At 32.0% G+C, this 19,937-nt stretch overlaps 1 long non-coding RNA gene across 2 annotated transcripts in view; it reads right to left on the minus strand.

Annotated features, from left to right (window-relative positions):
* LOC118182417 (uncharacterized) overlaps positions 1-617 on the minus strand; it is a 143,102-nt gene extending 142,485 nt beyond the window's left edge. For both annotated transcript variants that reach the window (XR_015041007.1, XR_015041008.1), the window contains exon 1: positions 489-617. This is a non-coding gene — a long non-coding RNA (uncharacterized LOC118182417). The remainder of the gene's footprint in view (positions 1-488) is intronic.
* Between the last annotated feature and the right edge of the window lie 19,320 nt (positions 618-19,937).

Consider the following 19,937-nt stretch of genomic DNA (forward strand, 5'->3'; position numbering starts at 1 on the left):
TTCCTTTGAGGCTCAAGCATCGCTGAAGTATTTGGAATAAGGAGTTTAGATTACAGCATTTCTGAGACAGCCTATACTTTGGAAACACGAGCCTCATTTTTACTTTTGTGAACAGAACATAAAGCATTCGCTCTAAAAATAACCCTCTAACAAAAACTGCAGGTGTTATCTGAGAAGGAATTTCCTTCTATTTTACTGTACTCTCCAAAGTTGACATAATTTTCGCTTTATTATTCGAATTTTGAATCTGCATATAATTGTTTTGATTCCTCTGCATATTCACTTATAATAATCAAAATATATGTGGCTAGGCCTCAATGAATTGTGAGGAATTTAGATGATTCTAACTATATTACTTTCCCTAACTATATTATTGGAAATAACTTAAGTATAGCTAAGAAAGTATCTTATGTCTACTACCTTTCAGGTTATAGTATAATATTGTTTTATATTTTTCATTATACTTTTCATACATTTAAGCATTTTACCTTTATTAGATCAGATTCCTTCAGAGGATTTTGGTTCAGATTTCATTAATGAGGTCCACATTACGAAACAGTGATGTTTGACTTTTTTTTATGTCTTCCAACTGAAAGTGATATTCATAATGAATGGCTAAAATAAATAAATATATACGTTACAATATATTTTTCAACAAGCACAATTATATTTTTCAACAATCACATGCAAATTTCATTTATATCAAAAAAATGGAAGGTTCTCAAATATCATTAAAAAAACACGCAGATTAAAAAAAACGGGTGTCACACTAAAAAGAAGTGATTATAGGAAGAATTTCTTTTGTACTGGATCACTGATTACAAATATAGAATGTATTTTCATACCAACATACCTCTCCACATTAAGAAAATGGTATCTTTATGCGTGGATAGGATTTATGAAAATAGAGTTGCTAATTATTTTCGTTCATTTTTGATTATTTAATATAGGTTTCGTCGTGATTTAATGAAGTAAAAACGAAAGCCTTGATATTATTATAAACAGAAGCTCTACAAAATTCTGAAAAATAAAAATAATAGTCGACTATACGAGCGTTTCTATTTAGTTACTTCTTTTAAGATATAGCGAAAAGATTACTAATCAGAATATGGAGTTGCGAGTCATTTTAAGTAAGAAAATTTTTTTAAAGTAATTCCTATTTTATTACTATCAAATTTTTTTTGGTGTATGTGAGCATGGAAAAGAGAATAAAATTCTGTCGAAAGAACTATGGTTTGTACCTATTTTAAAGTTACGTACTTAATTCCTTTCCTAGAATTAAATATGTCAGCCAGTATGTCAATTATATCTTTAAATACATAAAGACTAAAATATTTTACATTATCTAATTTTATTTAAAGTAACTGTCGGAAACAATCAGTTACAATGCCTAGTACCATAAGTACTGTACAAATTTTAATTTCGCGATTTTGATACTGAGATTGTTTTGGTTAAAGGGGAGAACAGTCAGCTGCGTAGTTAACTTTTTACCAATTTTTATTCCTTCTAAAATATTTTATAGAGAAATTAATGAATAAAATATCGTAAATATTAATCTGAAGTGCAAAATTTTATAATTTCATATTTTTTTTTTTTTTTTTTTTTTTTCATTTTGAATCCTTTCAGGGTACTTTTCCGTTTTGCCGGCGCAGGCGATAAAATCGCCAATAATGGTACAACTGATGCCAAACGTAATATCCTCGCTGGTAACCTTTTACACCTCATTTTCAAAATAAGTCGCAGCCATTTCTTATCAGATTGATTGTTTCTTTCAATATTGGCATATAATTACATAGAATGTTTACTAGATAGTTCAATTTTATGCCCTAAGGCCACTCGCGGTATTAAGTCAATTAAGATGTCATCACACCGCTCACCCGGAGGCAAAAATATAGAAAAGGCAATGTCAAGGGTTAAATTCATCAATTCTAATGAGAATGCACTGCGAAATAAAGCACTGCGGTTTTACGTAAGCTATTCGTACGAATTGAAGTAATTCTTTCATTTAAACTTGTATTACAAATTGAGATTTAACTTGAAATTAATGTAGATAATTACTGAGAGAATTAGATTTTTGTAGCGTAGTTTACGTGAGATGAGATGACTTGGGGTAACGTGATACGAACCGGCGAATCAGGATGTTGAACTATGAAAGCATAGTAAATTCTTGAACTAATATTATTTTACAAATTTATTGGCTTTTTACAAAATTTTAAACGATATTAAAATGCTTATGCTTTCAAAATTAAAAATTCTCAGAACTAACATTTGTTAAAATTTTTTATGGGAATACTGTATGTTGTTGTCAGTAAAGTCTGCTTGGCGAGATTTGCGCCGGCGAAACGAAAAAGTACCCAGGGTAACTCTTAATGATTATATTGTGAATGTTTCAGTTTATAATCAATATAAATTTTCTATTAAATAAGATGCATAAAGTTTACTTTTAAACCAGCTGCTAAAAACATTTTCAACGTGTCAACGTAGATAATAATTCTATATTTTAATGCAATTAACCTAAATTTGTTAAATTATCGAAAAGACTGCCACAAACGCAAAGCAGGCTCATACACGTAAAAGAAAAATAGGCAGATAGCCCTTGAACTCTTTGCCTAGTCAAATAAATAAAACCCAGCTGAATAACAACCGAATTTATATTTTGATACGTCACTATTGTATAGAGGTTTTATTACTACTATTGTAGTACTTCCCTGTAACCTGAAATTTGTCCCCAAAAGGCCTTGTGATGAAAATTCTTGAATAAATCTCGCAATGTGCGATCTTGATATTAAATTTACTCGTCTTGGCTCTCGGAGCTGTATTTATACAGTGTAGCACGGCCTTCTGGAAGCTTCGGGTAAAAATCGATCGTAGGGCTCCGAAAAGACGTTTTCCCGAATCATCCCAAATTTTGTGATACTGTGGGGAGAAATCGCCAAATTTAACAAAGCTGGTGACAAAAATTTTCATTAAAACCCATCAGGAGCATATTTGTCTATATCTCGCGTTCTACTTGCGCTATTATTAGTTTAAAAGCTGTTGAACTCGGAATAGAAAAATCTATAATTCTATATAAGAAATAAATATTTATGTACAAAACGTCTTATCACTGCCATTATGTAGGAAATAAACCTTAAAATTATCACCCCATAAGCAATAAATAAAACAATGCTCAATAAGTTAACGGTACATAAAAGCAAAATAAAGCACATCATGCATGTAAATTCTACATCCATCTACATAATGTGTAAAAATTATTTGCTTTTCTTCTCTAAATCAGGTGTAAGGGTTTACAGATTATTTATAACAAATAAAATCATGAATTAATAAGTAACCCCGTCCTATATTCATAACAAACAACTTTTTGGAAGCTGCTACTTTTTCTTTTGTGATCATTTCTCTTATATGTAACAAATATCTTTGCTCAAGAGTTACTGTTACCGCTAATTAAAATATAATCAATGAGTTGCTGCGAGCTACTTATTCGTGAATGCTTGTTTAAATAATCACTCCAGACAAGCAGAAGAAATTGACAATTTATTATAAATAAAACACAGAAAAATAAACAGATATATTCAAATATTATAATCTAACTTCAGAACTAATTAACAAGTAATATTTCCTATCTCTCGAAGCTGTATGCTTATTGTGTTGCACAAGTTTCTGAAAGCTTCTAGAAAACTCGATTCTAGTGCTTCGAAAATATGTTTTTCTAGAACTTTCAGTAAGTCGCCAAATTGCCTAAAATCGGCAAATTTCCCCAACTTCGTCAAATTTTCCCAGCAAACAGCTTGTCGCTAAAGCCCATTAGAAGCCAATTTTTTCCCACTTATGCGGAGTTCTAGTTGAGATATTTTAACAATTTAAACGACTTCGAAATCAGAAGTAAAAGATCCACAATCTTATGCAAGAAATAAATACATACACACAAAAGATATTGACACAAATTCAGTTATACGCAAAATATACCCTACAACTATTACCCAAAACGTAGAAATTAAATAACTAAGTATGAGGTACTTCTCCCGCCTTTCCCTAGCATGCCTTCGTGGTGTAGTGGATTTGCATGCTAGTCCTGTATTCCAGAAGTCCGTGATTCGATTCCCGGCGAAGACGATTACTCATTTTTCATCTTGCCTGCTTCCAAAAAACACCTAATGTCTCTACATAAGTACATTAAAAAATACACAATAAGATAAAAAAATGTTTAAAAAGTAATGCAAGCAAAAGAATTCAAATATTTACAGAAATTTACATTAATGTTCCGTGATACACGTTCATAAATGAATATCTATAAAGTATTACAAATTATTCAGTTGACATAATTTTCGTAGAATACTATATTTTACGAGTATATAATTACTTATGAGATAAAATTAAAATTCTCATACATTGTCATGCATCCATTGAAATATTCATATAAATGGGGATTTATTTAATAAGCGAAATTCGGCATTTTTTAAATTTATTTATTCGAAGTTGTAGGGAATCTTATATTAATAAACCAGTTATTAATAATTCAGGGCTTTATTATAACTTTTCCTTTTCGTATTCCTCACTAGAATGCAAATGAGTAATTAGATGTTAAATTGAGGTCTTTGGTTTTGGGACACAAACTGTTTCTGGCATCGCGTGCGCGTGACGTTGTTAGTTTTCTGACAGTTCTGAAAGTTGTAATTATTGCCGGCACTTTATTTCTGAAACTCCGGTAGAGGTTGTAAGCCAGCTTCTAGTAGTATTTAATTGTGTACTCCTTGACTACTAGTCAGTGTTCGATTTTATTTGGATTGCTTTATTTTATGTTTCATCATCACAACGAGTTGTAGAAATTGTAGCACAAGAGAGTGCCCTTAATTTAATCTTTTCAAGCCTTTTTTCTGAGATACATCGATAATTTGCTTTACGTCTGTTAGGGTTATTAGATTAAAATATCATTACCATATCAAATGTAACCCTATAAAGTATTTAAAAAAGTTTGAGTAATTAAATAACATAGTCATTACCTGATGGTGCGTATTATTATGCATCAATAGTGTTTTGTATAATATAACTAAAGCACCATTATTTCATGCATAAATTTCAAGGGCACGTATTTTAACAGCAGAGAAGAATATGTCAAGTTCAAATCTGGTGACGCAAACTGGGTGCAGTCGAAATGCTGGAATTCGTTTTGCTAGTAACTCTTGATTTATTTCTCTTGATTCAGTTCACCGTCATAAAATTAATTGCGTGAATTATTTTAACTCTACTAACTCTTCAAACTTATCAGGCTCCATTCAGATGCCACGTGATACCGTATATTCAGTGCTGTGTAAATGGATTACTGTGTTGAAGTATAGAAAGATTCCCATAGTTTTCCCCCTATGCTTTCTTTTCTGTAGTAATCAGAATGGTAATATTTCACGAAACAGTGTCCTTTCCACTGCGAAACACAAAAATAAAATGGGAAAAGTCTGTAAGCTTCTTATATCTTTTATAAAGCAGTGAAATGCTTTATTTCTTTTCATACAGAAGAAAACAAATAACAAGTTAGAAAAAGTGAGATCTGCGTCGAAAGAAATCGTGTAAATCTTTAAAAATATTAATACACATCCGCTTACTCCTTAAAGAATTAAATAATTTAATTATGAATTTGTGATTAAAGATAGAAGCAGTACCAGTTAAAGTAATGCATTGAAAAGCAATTAAAGCAATGGACTGCAGATTTTCTTTTAATTAGAGAAAAAATTCTTATTTGATTCTTTGAATGATTATGCGTAGACCAAAAAGATTCCTTTCTTTTACAGATTACATTTTTTCACCTTAGCTTACGGGTTTAAATCCCTGCGACGGGAATGGGTGCATGGGTGAGGGATTTCGTGGATTTTTCCATGTGCAACATTAATAAGAGCCTGTTTCTCTTAAAATGCTCTCCTGCACCCACTTAAAATGTCCTCCATTATTTATACATTTAGGCAGATAGTCCACGTGTACTTTTCTACAATCCAAATAATTCAACCTAATTCTTTACTTACATCTTTAGACAAGTTTAATTATTAAACCTCAAAATTTCTAAAAAAGAATATTTCTTTAGCGTAAAATAAATTTCCTCATATTTTTTTCACTTAGTTTTTTTCATCAGGGGAATAATTCTGTCTCTGCGATCCTTTCATTTCCCCAAGAAAGTAATTTTCGAAAACTGCAAAGTAATTATAGAAAATACTATGGGTTTACCAAAATGTAAAATTACATCTCATAAAAATAAATCATATAAAAATAACAAAAAAATTAAAAATTAGTGAATAGTAATAGGATAAGATATAATAATAAAACTATCCAGTGAATAATTATTAAAAAAATAAAAATTGTTAGTGTTGCTTCTACTACATATAACTTTTATGCGACTCCTGCTTTAAGAATATATAATGTAAAACATGTTTTCAGTTTTACTTTAAATTAGTAAAATGTTTGAATAATTAGATAAACAGGAATGTTACGCGTCTTTTTGAGAAGAGATATAATTACATAGTAAATTAATGGTAAATAAGAAAGTTACCACAAATCTGCACGAAAACATGGAAGTTTTATAAACTTTTATAAAATTTAATTATATAAATATTTATTCTGTCAGCCCGACAAATTAGTATTTTTAATTTACGCAATAAGTATGCTTAAAATAAAAGTTTAAGCATACTTACTGACAAACAGAGAAAAATTTGATGTCATTATTCATTTGCCATATTGTTATACTAATAAAGATAAAAGTTTTTAATTCTGACTTGATGCGTAGTAGAAGCGAATATTCTTTTGATGAATGAACGCCGTGGGGAAAGAGGATTTAAAAACAAGATTCACTTGCATAATAAAATGAGCATCCATATTACAAAATTATGATAAATGCTTTTAAAGTTAATTTATTCACTAAATTAGCTGCTAAAACTCTTTTAATTCTCTAAATTGAAGATCTAAGGATTATTAAACGTATAATTTCTCCAAGCTAAAATCGTAGTCTGGCACTAAATAATAATTCTTAGGAAGTTAAAAAAATCCAGCATAAAACAGCTCCCAGGAAAAGTAATCCATTTATAAAACAAATTACTTTCACATTCATTATTAAATAGGAAGGAATTTCTCGCCATAATTTAACTTCACAGATGGGGGTGCGGTCGGTTTTAGGGAAACGATCGTAAGAAAAACTTTGGGAAGATGTTCTAGCCATTTAAAGGAGAACAACCGGCCTTTCAGTTTATACTTTAGCTTCTTAAATGCAATACATTAAAAGTAATTAATTCTTAGCTTTCCGCCTAGCAATTTGCTGAAATTCTGAATTATGCCCTTGGATGAGAAAGATTTTAAACACAGAATGATGAAGAATGGCACATTCGCATTGGAAAACACATTAAGTAATGCACAATACTTCTGAATAATGACAAATTAGTGTTAAACATTTTAGACTTTAATATTTCATATTAGAAGTAAGTTTTGTTTTTTCAAAGTATTAAGCAAATACAGGTGTTGTGTTTACTTCCTCATCTACAACAAAGTTTTAATAGATCATCCGCTCCCTTTACGCGCGGTTTTTGCTTACATGATGATAGTGAAAAGAAAGATCAATATGCAATACAATGAAATAACGGAAAGAAAGTTACGAACTAGAAGGTATGCACCTCAAGGACAATTATTTTCACTTTTATTTTTATTCTACCTTAATTTTTGTAGCAAAGAAAAACTGATTTTGTACCGAAAATAAAATCCTTATGCAACAAGATATTAAGTATACATAAATTACGAAATTAAGGCGTTTCAATTACTGATTCTTTAACTGATTGGAATTTTCTGTTTAGCAAGTTTTAATTTAGTCAAACAGAGTTTCCGTGTATTATTCTCATAATGATAACAATTCGATAAATTCTTATGTCTCAGAAATTCTTAGAATACAGTAAAAGTTTATTATCACGTTAGCATGTAGTGATCGAATATTTTTTTAACTAAATTTTTATTGCGAAATTAACATGACTGATTTTGTTTCATGTAAAATTGAAAAACAAAATTAAATGTAAAACTTAAAAAAACTTTGATCGCTGCAATTGGAATTACGAGATGCTGAAAAAGGCAAATTATTAATACATTAAGAAATAAGAGAAAATTTGTCAACAATATCTTCATGATGAATTTCAACTCTTTTAGTAGAGTGGACAGTGAAAACATCGATAAAAGACGCAGAAATAAGTGAAAAAATTCCTGATCGTAATAGGTGGTAACATCATTTGGTTTAAGATAAAACAAAAGGAGCCTAAGTATGGATAATTCTCAACAGTTTAAATTCGATGATGGACTATATTTTGGCATCATCATCCCTATCTATTTCTTTAACACGTGTTTTTAAACACATGAAATGATTCACAGATGTTGTAGGAGATATATGATTGACAAAGGAAGCAAAACTTTAAATCAAATCGCAATTGTGATGTAACGGGTTTTCATTTCTTTTTACTAATAGTTATTTTAATTTATTAGCCTTTTCTGACTATTTCTATCGCGTTTCATCGCCAGAGTGTAAATTAGCTAGAGCGAAGCAATGTATTTAAACTGACGTAGTCAGAGTGTGGTTTCGCTACAGTGAGCGTACGTTGCGATTTCTTCTAGCTATTATTAACCTTGAATATCGGCTTAGCATTCTCGCCGCGGAATGAGTATGCTGCTGGTGTAGATTCTGAGTTGGCCTGTTAGATTAAATTGAATTATGTAGTCTTGTATACTCTTACCTTTAAATTAGTATTAAGTATCTTTTAAGTTCTCACCGCAAGTGGTCGGTGTGAGTAAGCACAAAAATCTTTTAAGTTCTCACCGCAAGTGGTCGGTGTGAGTAAGCACAAAAGACGTGCGGTCTGTAAACTATATTGTGTTCAAATAAAGGATTTTTACTCCCTTTCCCTGGCTATGTTCATCTTCGAGCCTTTGTGAGAAGTCACAAGCAGGAACACTTAAGTATTACATTTTGTGGGAGCGAAGTGAACTATATCCCTCAATATGTCTATACGCAATCAGCAGGACTGAGCCCCGATGATCGAGAAGGAAATGGCAAACTCTCCCAGCACTGGAAACAATCAAACTGACATTGCTCATTACCTGTCCGAAAAACCAAAAACAGAGAAAATATGCCTTTGGTCACTCCTGATCTTCATGCTACCGTTATCATCAAATAATAGTTAATGATTACTATAGCAAAAATCACATATGGCCTAATCTGAGATTGCTTTCTTTCGAGGGACTCCATATTCGTTTTTTTTTTTTTTTTTTTTTTTTTTTCTGTTACAAGCTCGAGAGGCAAAAGTTGTTCGCGACAAAAGCCAGCAAGGAAAAAGAAAAGCAAGCTATTTCTAACAGAGATGAATAAGAAAGGATTCTGCTGATCCTTTCTTAAACAAGTGTGACGCAATGGTTGATGGGCTGTGGAGTCCTACATTATATAATCGTTTTTCCGTAGTTTCATATTTACACGAGCATTTATAGATATTGTAGGCGACATGTGGGAAATCACAGTTAACCATGTTTGCGCATCTTCCGTACATTTTGATGCAACATGCTCGAAGTAATCTCTGATCGATCTTTTCCCCCCTTTCTGCAGAATCATCAGTTTCTCTGAAAAGAGGCTTTCAAGAAACTTATGGTGCTTGAAACCTATTAAAATCACATGAAACGTCCATTTATCGACCGCTACATCTGCTCATTTCAATAGCTCGTAGACGTTCGTTCGTCGTTAAGAGGCGTCTTAAGATTGCTATATGTCAAGCAGTTCAGAAAAACGAGCGTCAGTTTCTCTTAACCACTTGTTCCTCCCTATTTTTCAACGCCTCATCACATTCGTCTATAGCATATGTTTTATCTTAATTTTATAAGTTTTCCTGATAATCACTTCAGAGTTGGACATCATAAAAGTTTCATGAAGGTATGAAAACCAAGAAACTTTTATATTTTTAACATAGTGCAAGTAGTAATGCTTTCGTATCGGCAGCTAATACATTCTAAGCGTTACTAGGAATACCTGTAACTGTGCATAAGACCCCTTAATAACATTGCTACAAATATGATAAACTATAACTAAAATGCACAGAATAATAATAAAATGCGCGATATGCTACATCGCAGATTTGCGGAACTTTACTTCCTTTCTGTCTTTAAGTACGTAGTCATAATAAGTATTTTAATAATAATAATAGACTTCATTCACTCGCCTGTGACAAGATTAAGATTATATACTATTTTAGCTTATACTCAAAAACTAACCGAGAAAAGAGAAAAAACATTGTCATCGTACGATGTAGTATAAATGTATAGAATTAAGCACTGCAGAACAGTAAATATCACACTTTTCCATCGCTGAAACACACCCAATTAACACTTGCTTACGGGATTGTCTTATTAAAATTTATATCCCGTTATGTCCATAAAGCTGCAGTTCTTAAAATTGTTTAGGCCCACCAGCGGCCGAGCGGTAAAGTCGCTGAACACTGGTAGTTCGGTCCGAGGTTCGAATCCCGCGAACGGGCTGGCTGCATGGGCGTTTTCGTGGTTTTCCCCATGTGCAACGTGTATACGAGCCAGTTTCCCTTAGAAAGTCCTCCACGAAGGCATCCCTTCCCTTAGGCAGATAGCCCTCGTGTGCTTTGCCATAATTAAATACACACACACTTAAAATTGTTTTGCATAGATAGTTTCTGTGGAAGACTGCATTTGTGAAGGAATGCTTTCATTGGGACCTCTTAAGAAGAACTGATTCTTACTGCACTGGCTATGGTACACTGAGGTTAGAAAAAAGGGGGGGCAGTTGTATATCTTCCGTTCTTCTGGGCCGATTGACGAAATTCAAATATTGCGTTTTTCCTGTCTCAAAAGCGCAACTTAGGAAAGTTAGCGCGATGATGTTCTCTAGATGATGTTCATTTTAATGATGTCTGTATTATATTTATATATAGCATTGTATTGATTTATATATAGCATAGTCATTTTGACACAAAATCGGACTTTTCTGAAATATCATGCCAATTGTTTTCCATATTTCGATTCTACGACTCAAATTATGCCAAACTGCGAAGTTTTGTAAAAATCGCATGAGTAGTTTTTAAAAAATTAGCGCTCAAAATTTTAGCTCCTCAACGTTAATTGAATTTGGTATATATTTATTAATCTCTTTTTTTATTAAACGTATTTGATTCTTCCATTCACATTTCGAAATTTAGGTTCATTCTAAATAAAATTCGCCCATTTTTTATGATTTATTTTTAAAATTTGTATTTTTAAATAATTTTTATAAATTTTTCGAAGATAATTTTGTATTGTAACCTATGATATTTTTACAATCATCTTAAAGTAATTGTGTTTGTAAGCATACCTGCAAAAAAATTTGAGTTTTTTTATTCAAAATTTCTGAAGATATACGTGAATTTACATATTGGCGGGTTTTGAAATTTGGCATATCTGTTGAAAGCGATAAAATATCAAATGTGATTTAGGCACTTTTTAAAAATTATTTGAAAGAAGGAACGATGTGACTTTTCGTCCCTCGTGCACAATGTAAAAAGGGAAAGGAAAATAGGATGCCATATGTTAAGAAGTTCGCTAAGTGAATTATTCTTGGTGCAAATTGAAAAAAAAATGCGCTAAGATAAATTTCTGAATTTCTCCGTAAATTTCGCACCAAATTTTAAAAAATCTAATACTTAGGCATAATTTTAGTCGTAAAATCAAAATCTGGGAAAAAATTGACACGTCATTTTAGAAAAAGTCTGATTTTGTATTAAAATACCCATATTAGAACAATGCTATATATAAATCTAATATATGCCCTAAGTTGCGCTTTCGAGGTATGGAAAACGCAATTTGAATTTCGTCAATCGGCCCAGTAGAACGGGAGATATAGAACTGTAATTTCTCCCCCTCCTCGCAGTGTACATACTGCTTTGCATAACTCTAACACAAGGAAATGCCTATATAGATTATCTGAGGTTTTTTATGGGAGATATCTATTAGTATTAGTGCAAATTACATTCATTTCCTATTTAACCGTGCTGCTAAATAAATATATTTGTATACCTAACGTCCTTTGCTAAATATATAAAAAATCGACATCAATGTAAACGTCTTGTTATTCTAGAATAGGTTATCTAGTAACTACCTTTACTAACAAATCTTTTTGTTTCCTACTGGAAAGGAGAAAATGTCAATATTTGTTTTGTACTGAAAATAAATAATAAAAGAAATCTGAAAGGTTTAAGATCTTTAATGGTCCAAAAAGGTTTGTTAAGTTTTTTAACGGTCCAAAAAGGTTTGTTAAGATTTTTGCTCTCTCGCTAAGCTTACAGTTCACCAATCTGCTGTTACCCTCACTCCTACTACCCCCCTTTTTTTGTCTTTTTAGCTTTGTTATTAAGCATAATTTTCTTCGCACTTCGCACATGCACATTTCAACAACAAAATTGAAAAAAAAAAAAAAAAAAATAAGAGTAGCATAGCAGTATACGTTTAAAATTCCGGATGCAGCTTTAGGTGGCATAAAGTTACCTGTTTCCCTTCCCCGCCCCCCAGTCTTTCTTCAGTTTATCATATCAGTGTTCAGTTTTCTTACTAAGACGGCTTTACAAAACTTTTTTTTTTTGTCTTTTTATTATTAACATTTCGTGTGTTATCTTTATTTATTAAATATCACATGCTTGATACTTGCGCCACATAAAATTCGATTCAACAGCAAAATCACGAAATATTTATAAACAGCATCTTTTTAAAATTTCCGATAGATAGTCTCCTGCGCTGGACAGGCGAGAAACATGCATACATTCAGACTGATTCTGTATCATTTAATTTATTTAAATATATTACAGGCAATAGTATTTAGTGGCACCAGTTTGAAAAGTGATACGCCGTTTATAGTGATTCAACGTAAAATGCCGTTTTGGAGCAAATATCCTATTCGGGACTAACCTTCCCTTTTGGGGTAAACTGAAAGGAAAATAATTTCGAGAATTAATTAATTAGTGCCAATCTGAGAAACTGAAAATTCTTAAAGGCTGTTCATATTGGGGTTTATCTGAGCTAAAGAAGACTGTTTTAACCAACGTAGCTCCAAATCCACTTCATCCTAAGAGCAGAGCGAGTTGAACTATCCGAACTTTAGGTATAGCGTAGCTAGTCGGCGGCATATGGAAGTGATTCCGTTCGCTTAGATTAACTTCATTGTGTGGCCCTTCTACTGGTGTTGCTTAAGACTTACCGTCTGAATTTCAGTCCGAATTTTCTTTGAGAACGCAAGAAATATAACAGTATAAGCTTGGAAATTATTATAATAAGATGAATGAAACACGTGTTAAAAGAAAATGACAAGCAGAAATATTACCTGGCTGCTGCTGAACTTTGCAAAAGAAATTATTAGAAACAAAATGTTAAAAATCAACGGTAACTTTATTCTAAAGTAATTTTTATTAATAATGACTTATATTACAATATCTTTTTGCAGAAAGGAAAAAGTCGGTTATTCAGAACCAATGCCCGATAAGAAAATTTCGTAACAGGATTTGAAATCAGCGAAAATGATATAAAAAACGTGGATGTTTGCGAAAAATTTCATGTTAAATTTTATATTTCACTGATAATATTCTCACATGTACTTAAATCTTTTTATTTCATTCGTCACTCATAAATCTCAGGTGAAAATTTAACAAAGGAAAGCAAATGATTAAGCTAACGTGCTACCAAATACAAAATACAATAACATCTTCAATAAGAAAGTTCAAGAGAGGAAAGAAAAAGGGAAACAGAAGGTGAAAAACTACAGTAAAGACTTCTGTTTTGCCAAGACGAGATAAACATCAACTAAATACATATGAAAATTCATATAAAGAAAGATAAGCTGATTGAATTCTATTTTTTAACTTATTTAGTAATATTAGTAAACTCAAGATTTAATTCTTTTATTTAATGCAGATAATAAGAGATTAGAAATGGTAACGAATTCAAATCTTTCAACAATTCACATTATGGAAAGAGATTTAATTCTTTCAATGGTTGCAACTGAAACACCATATAAGCTTTCTAAAATTAATTTCCTTTGCTTAACGGTCCCTTCTAAAGTAGAGACTCACAAAATACCTAAAGCATTCCAATTTTTCATTTATCATAGCTCTGGTTAAGTATACAAATACATTGATTGTAATCAAAGTGAAAGCGAATAGTGTAAAATGTCCTGTTCCTTTACATGCCTCGACAGCGAAACTTGTCGGTTATGAAATAATGATTAAAAGTAATAAAATAGATATAAGTTACTAGAAGCTATAAGTTACTAAAATAAGAATAAAATAATATGAAAGTAGTCAGTTATTTATTTATTTTTTTAATAAAAGAACGATAAACTGGAATCCAGTAGTAAAGAACAATATTTCAGATGCCCGCGGAAATTGTTAAAACCAAGTAATGGATGTATAAAAGTATTCAAAAGAGAAAAATAAATCTAATAGAAATTAATAGTTTGATTAACATCTCTGTATTTTTTGACAAGGTGAACTTAAAAATAAAAGTTCCACAAACTGAACCAAGTCTAATAGCATATCATACTAAAAATAATAATAATAAAAACCTTATTTAATATTTGATTCTCTTTATTTAATAGAAAATTATAGTTCTACTTTTACAATGCTAAAATACATATTTTAGTTGGGTATAATCATTTTCCCTTAATCTCAAGCATTTAAAGCACATTTCTTTGCGTTTTACTGTAGATTAAAGTAAAGGAATAAATAGTAGATTTTTTCCCTCTTTTATTTTTGCTGATAAACTAGCTTTTAATTTCTCCATCTTTGTTATTATTGTCGTTATTGTTATTATTATACTTGAATATTCTCTTGACTTACACGATAGCGAAAGTTATCAGAAACATAAAACAGTATTTTCTTGATTAGACCAGAAACATTTAACCTGGGTTAAAATATTTCATCCTAATAATGGCAAAATAATTAATTCAGTAAAAAAGGACTTGAGATCTAATGCTGTACGAAATTAAAAGAACATATAGAATATGTCAAAAAGTGAATGAGATAGCCATTCTGTAAGCTTGCAAAACTTTCCTTTTCGCGAGAATAGACGAAGCGAATTTCTACTATTCACATCATACAGATAAGATCATACTAAATTCCACTTTTATGTCCGCATTCAACAAACGTACAAGTTTTTTAAACGAGGAAATAACAACCAATTGCTCTCCATAACATGCTGCGTTACATCTTTTCTTTCGAGATTAGAAACCGCTGGGACCCAGGAGGCCAAAAGAAAGAGAAAACTCACAGATACATAGAGTGAGAACGAGAGTTAAACAATGCCTGGAAACTTGGGGATATCTTCTTCCTATTGTTCCAGGGAGACTGCCTGTCAAGAGGGATCAAGATACGAAGACAAGAATAGAACAAGTTTCCACCACCAGACACTGAACGTGCTCGCAAGACACCCTAGGGTCAAAAACTGACACTAGCTCTTTGGAAAGTGACACGTAAGAAAACTGACACATGGGAGTGGTTTCCAGTAGTTTTGCTAAACTCTTCCTTTTGCGCACTGTACTCGAAAAGTCGATTTTTGTTTTTAGTTATTTATTTTTTAACTTTTGTAAAAGTTTCATGTAGGAGAATCCCAAGCACAATATAAGTGTGTGTGTGTGTACATATATATAGATATATCTTTATGGAAGGATTTCTTTATATATATTGGAGGATGAAGGTGGAAATCGACTCGCTAGACACAGAATATGTTTTTTATTCCTGTTTTTAAGATAAAAAGTTTAGATAAACAGGTAAAAGTCTGACACAGTACTGAAATGTTTCATGTCACGTTTGCAAGACAGGAGTTTCAAATTCTCTGTTATCTTTTAAGTTATTTTTACTTGTTATGCCAATGACTGCCTCACTTTTTAATACTTTTGCGCAACATTTTCCTGTTCTACATTAACATATAAAACTGGAAAGAATAAAAAGCGAGCCTTGATGGTAAGTCAACATTTACAGCTTAAAACCATGCAAGGTATAAATTAGTTTTATTTTATCATTGCAGTTTAATTAGCGTTGTTATTTGACGATTAGGAGCATAATCATATTTTTCCTATTTGGTAATTTGGGAAAAGGTCTCAGAAATTTGAAAAACATCAATTATTGTTACAGGATATCTTCCAAGTCATATGAAAGTATTGGATTAATCTGTGTACTTTTCCTTAATGCAGCATTAATAACCAATGTCTGATTTCCTGCTTTAACGCCTCATTCCGAGAAGAAACTCGAAACGTAATCTTGGAATACGTTTTTTTTTCTTTTCTTTTCTTTTCTTTTTTTTTCTTTTCTTTTTTTTTTTTTTTCTCTATTTAGAGTATATAGGAGCGGTCCACTTAAAACTGCTAAACGCTGGTAGTTCGGCTTCCAATGAACGCGCTATCTGCATGAGCATTTGTGTAGTTATTCATATATAACGTGAATGTGGATTACTTGGCTACTTTTCTTTAATTTAGAAGTACTGAAGACTATGGCGACAATTCGCTTTTCTTACAACTACAGAGAAAAAGTCCAAAGAAGGGTTTACGTACCCTTTTATTCCACTCAAAGAATAATAACAGTTGTCCTCTGTCGGGCTTACAGGAAAAACCTCCATTTCGACTTAAGACAGAAAAAAAGAAATTTACTTAATTCTAACTAAAATTTAGCCGAAGCTGTACAGAAATAACTAACAGGGTTGGCCTTTAATTTAACCTCACCGGTGTAGATTAACAGGTACGTAAGACTACATCCGGAAGCTGTTAGATAGTTTAAAGCACCGAGGTGGCTCGAAGGCAGAACAAGCTGTACTGCGAACTTCTGAGCTTTTCTACGGAAGTGACTGGACTTCCCATTAAATACTAGTTCTACTTCATTTACATAAAATGCTATACTGAAAACTCATTCTGGCAGGGAATTGTAGGTGGAAAACGAGAAAATAAAGGAAAGGGTTTGAAAATTAAAAATACTATTAGAAAATTAAAGTAAACTCCTAACTAATTACCAGCTGTTTTATCCGCTCTGCTAATTAACCGGTTATTTTATCCGCTCTGCAGCTCATGAATCGACAGACAGACGAAGCTGACTGAAACAATTCGCTTTTCATTTAACCAGTTCTATCGAATTGTCTTACTATAGACTCAAACAGCATTAATTTTTACTGGTTTTAAAGTAGATTGTGGAAAATGATTGGATAGGATTTTGACATCTTCGTTTAAATAATTTAGTTACACAAAAGATGTGAAGGGCAAACATTGCCAGTCAAAATTCGGCAAGGAGAAGAAAGAAATCAGTGAATCAAGCATGAAGCACATCAGACATCTAACAACAGCATAAGCATGCATTATGTCGTTATCGCAAAACAGTTTTAAGAAGTGCTAAGAAATGAAATGAAATTTTAAATTACAATGTATGTGTGCATATTACAGAGAATTATTCAACTATTCTCTTAAACATATAAGTTTAAGAGAACTGTAGTTTTAAAATTTAATTCTTTTGAAATGGAATTGATTAAAATTTTATAATTGTTTTTTTCCTATTTAAAATATTTGAATTTGCAATTACATTTTAATTCAAAATAGCTCCTACTGACCAGAAGTACCCACCCGAAGACAAATTCTAAACATTAAAAAGTTCGAGAAAATAATCCAATTTGCTCTCATTATTGCCTAAACCTTCCTCTGAAATAATTATCACATCAACAATACTTAATCCTACTCAACCTTTTGAATATTCTTTACCCTTGACATAAAAACTGACAATCGGAGCTTCTTAGAATATGTCTGACCTCACAGCTCGTCGTTTTCTAATCAATTTCTTCGCAAATTAACGTCCCAAACGAAAAATTTCATCGTCAATATAATTATCCTTAATCGCTTCTAAGTCGCCGCTGGCATTTTGTTAATTTACATAGGATGTTGTTGGGCGGACACAGAAGATTAGGCTTAATTGGTTGTAATCAGAACCCACACAGTCAGTGCTGTTTTGTTTATAGTTTGATTGCGCCAGGGTAAAAAAGGAAGCTTAATTAATAACAGCAGTAATATCGATAAACGTGATGAAGCTGTTATTGAAATCAACATAATGTTTATCGCTGATGGAATAATCGGTGCCCGCTTTTGCTTCTTTGGCTGTTACCAGAATTTACCTCCACTTATTTAAGCTAGTTTCTGAGTTATACTTGTAAAGATGTAATAGCTAAATGCGTTTCCTTTTATTTCGTTGCAGGATTTCTTGAAGCAGCCGCATGAAAAGAAATTGATATGACGCACGATTTATTTCATAACATTATTCTTTAGCACTTGCCTTGAATTCTGAAGGAATGGATCCACGTAATGTTTATATTTTGCTCATTCCTTTTCTGATTGCTAAGAATGAATTAATTAATGTTGGACTGAAATGAAAATTAGTTTCGTAAAGCAAAAATGAAGTTCAAAAGGAACTGCCATGGAACTCTATGAAAAAAAAAAGTGTCATGGTCATGTATCTCGGCAGAATTCAAACCTCCATAAACCAACGATACGCAGTCAATCAAGAATTCAAATAAATAAAACAAACGCATGTATTACATGCATAAATAAAATTAAGAAAGCAAATCCTAAAATAAACTACCAACGTGAAAAAGAATATCATATTCAATTCTACATGCAAAATTCTTGCATCCACATAAAAACTTCACTAAATGAGCTTTTACTGTTATATTTCTTAGCAGGAAAATACATGCATTAGAATTTAAAGAATTAGGTGCAAAGATTTAGTTTGGTTTACCTGATCATAATCAGGCAAAGTACTCCAAGGTTATCTGCCTAAGGTGATGGATGCCTTCATGGAGTACTTCCTAATGGACACTGGCTCTAATAGACGTTGTACATCCTGAAAACCATGCAGCCAACCCGTTCGTTAGATTCCAAACACGGAGCGAACTACTAGCGTTCAGCGAATTTTCTTTATTTCAAATCAGAATGGCACATAAACGGTTATAACTTATTCAGCCAGTAGCTTTAAGTCATCTGTTGGCTCCGTGGTTGATAGATAAACGCGAAAACGTTTGCTGGCTCTAGTGGGCTATCTTTCAAGAAGTCCTGTTTACTAGGTCTAAAGGAAGGATACTCCGAAGATACTGCCTTGGAATCATCAGGGAGGTATTTTCGGTCAGTACTGAGATCTTTTTTGTCAACTTCGAATAGATTAATTTGAATAGGGACATGACCTGTCACGGGAAGGGTTTCAAATATTTTCAGCAGTTTTCTTATTGTTCCAAAAATATTTTTCTTAATCTTCTGGAAAAGATGACGAAGAGAAAATTCATTGCAGTGCAACAATTATAAAAGCCAATGCAGTTTATGACCAACTAAGATTTCAATGCATCTTATTACGCAATTTATCTTCCCAGAGTAGACGTTCGTTCAATCACACCCAGCAGCAACCAGTTTGCAAAGTTCAATCCTTTTCTATGCAACAATGTTGGTTATGCGTTGTGCAATATCTGGATTAGACCCATAATCCGGTGTTACATGTCCTGTATAAACAGAACCAGCTTCTGACAAGAGAACAATATGCTATTCTTCAGCATATTGTTCTCTTGTCAGAAGGAGTTGTCCTGTAAAAAGAATTTCCCTTCTCCTTATACATAGTTTTGTCCTTTATATATGTCAGCAGGTTCATTAGTGAGCGCAGGATATGGTCTTAACAAATATACTCTATAAAATTTTCCAATTTTCATTGTCTTTATTTCACGTTGTAAATTCTTTTCATCCTTACCTAACTTTTTTGAACTTTAAGTTTATGTTCAGTTGTAAGAGGTCCTGTATCCGTTGCTCAAATGATATGTATTTAAAATTATACGGAAAAATGCACAAATGTTTACCGGAAGGGTAAAATTAATGCAACGCAAATAAGAATTGT

Source organism: Stegodyphus dumicola, chromosome 5 (assembly GCF_044657685.1).
Source record: "Stegodyphus dumicola isolate Sdum_Otavi_A_Nest chromosome 5, ASM4465768v1".
Taxonomy (NCBI): Eukaryota; Metazoa; Arthropoda; class Arachnida; order Araneae; family Eresidae; genus Stegodyphus; species Stegodyphus dumicola.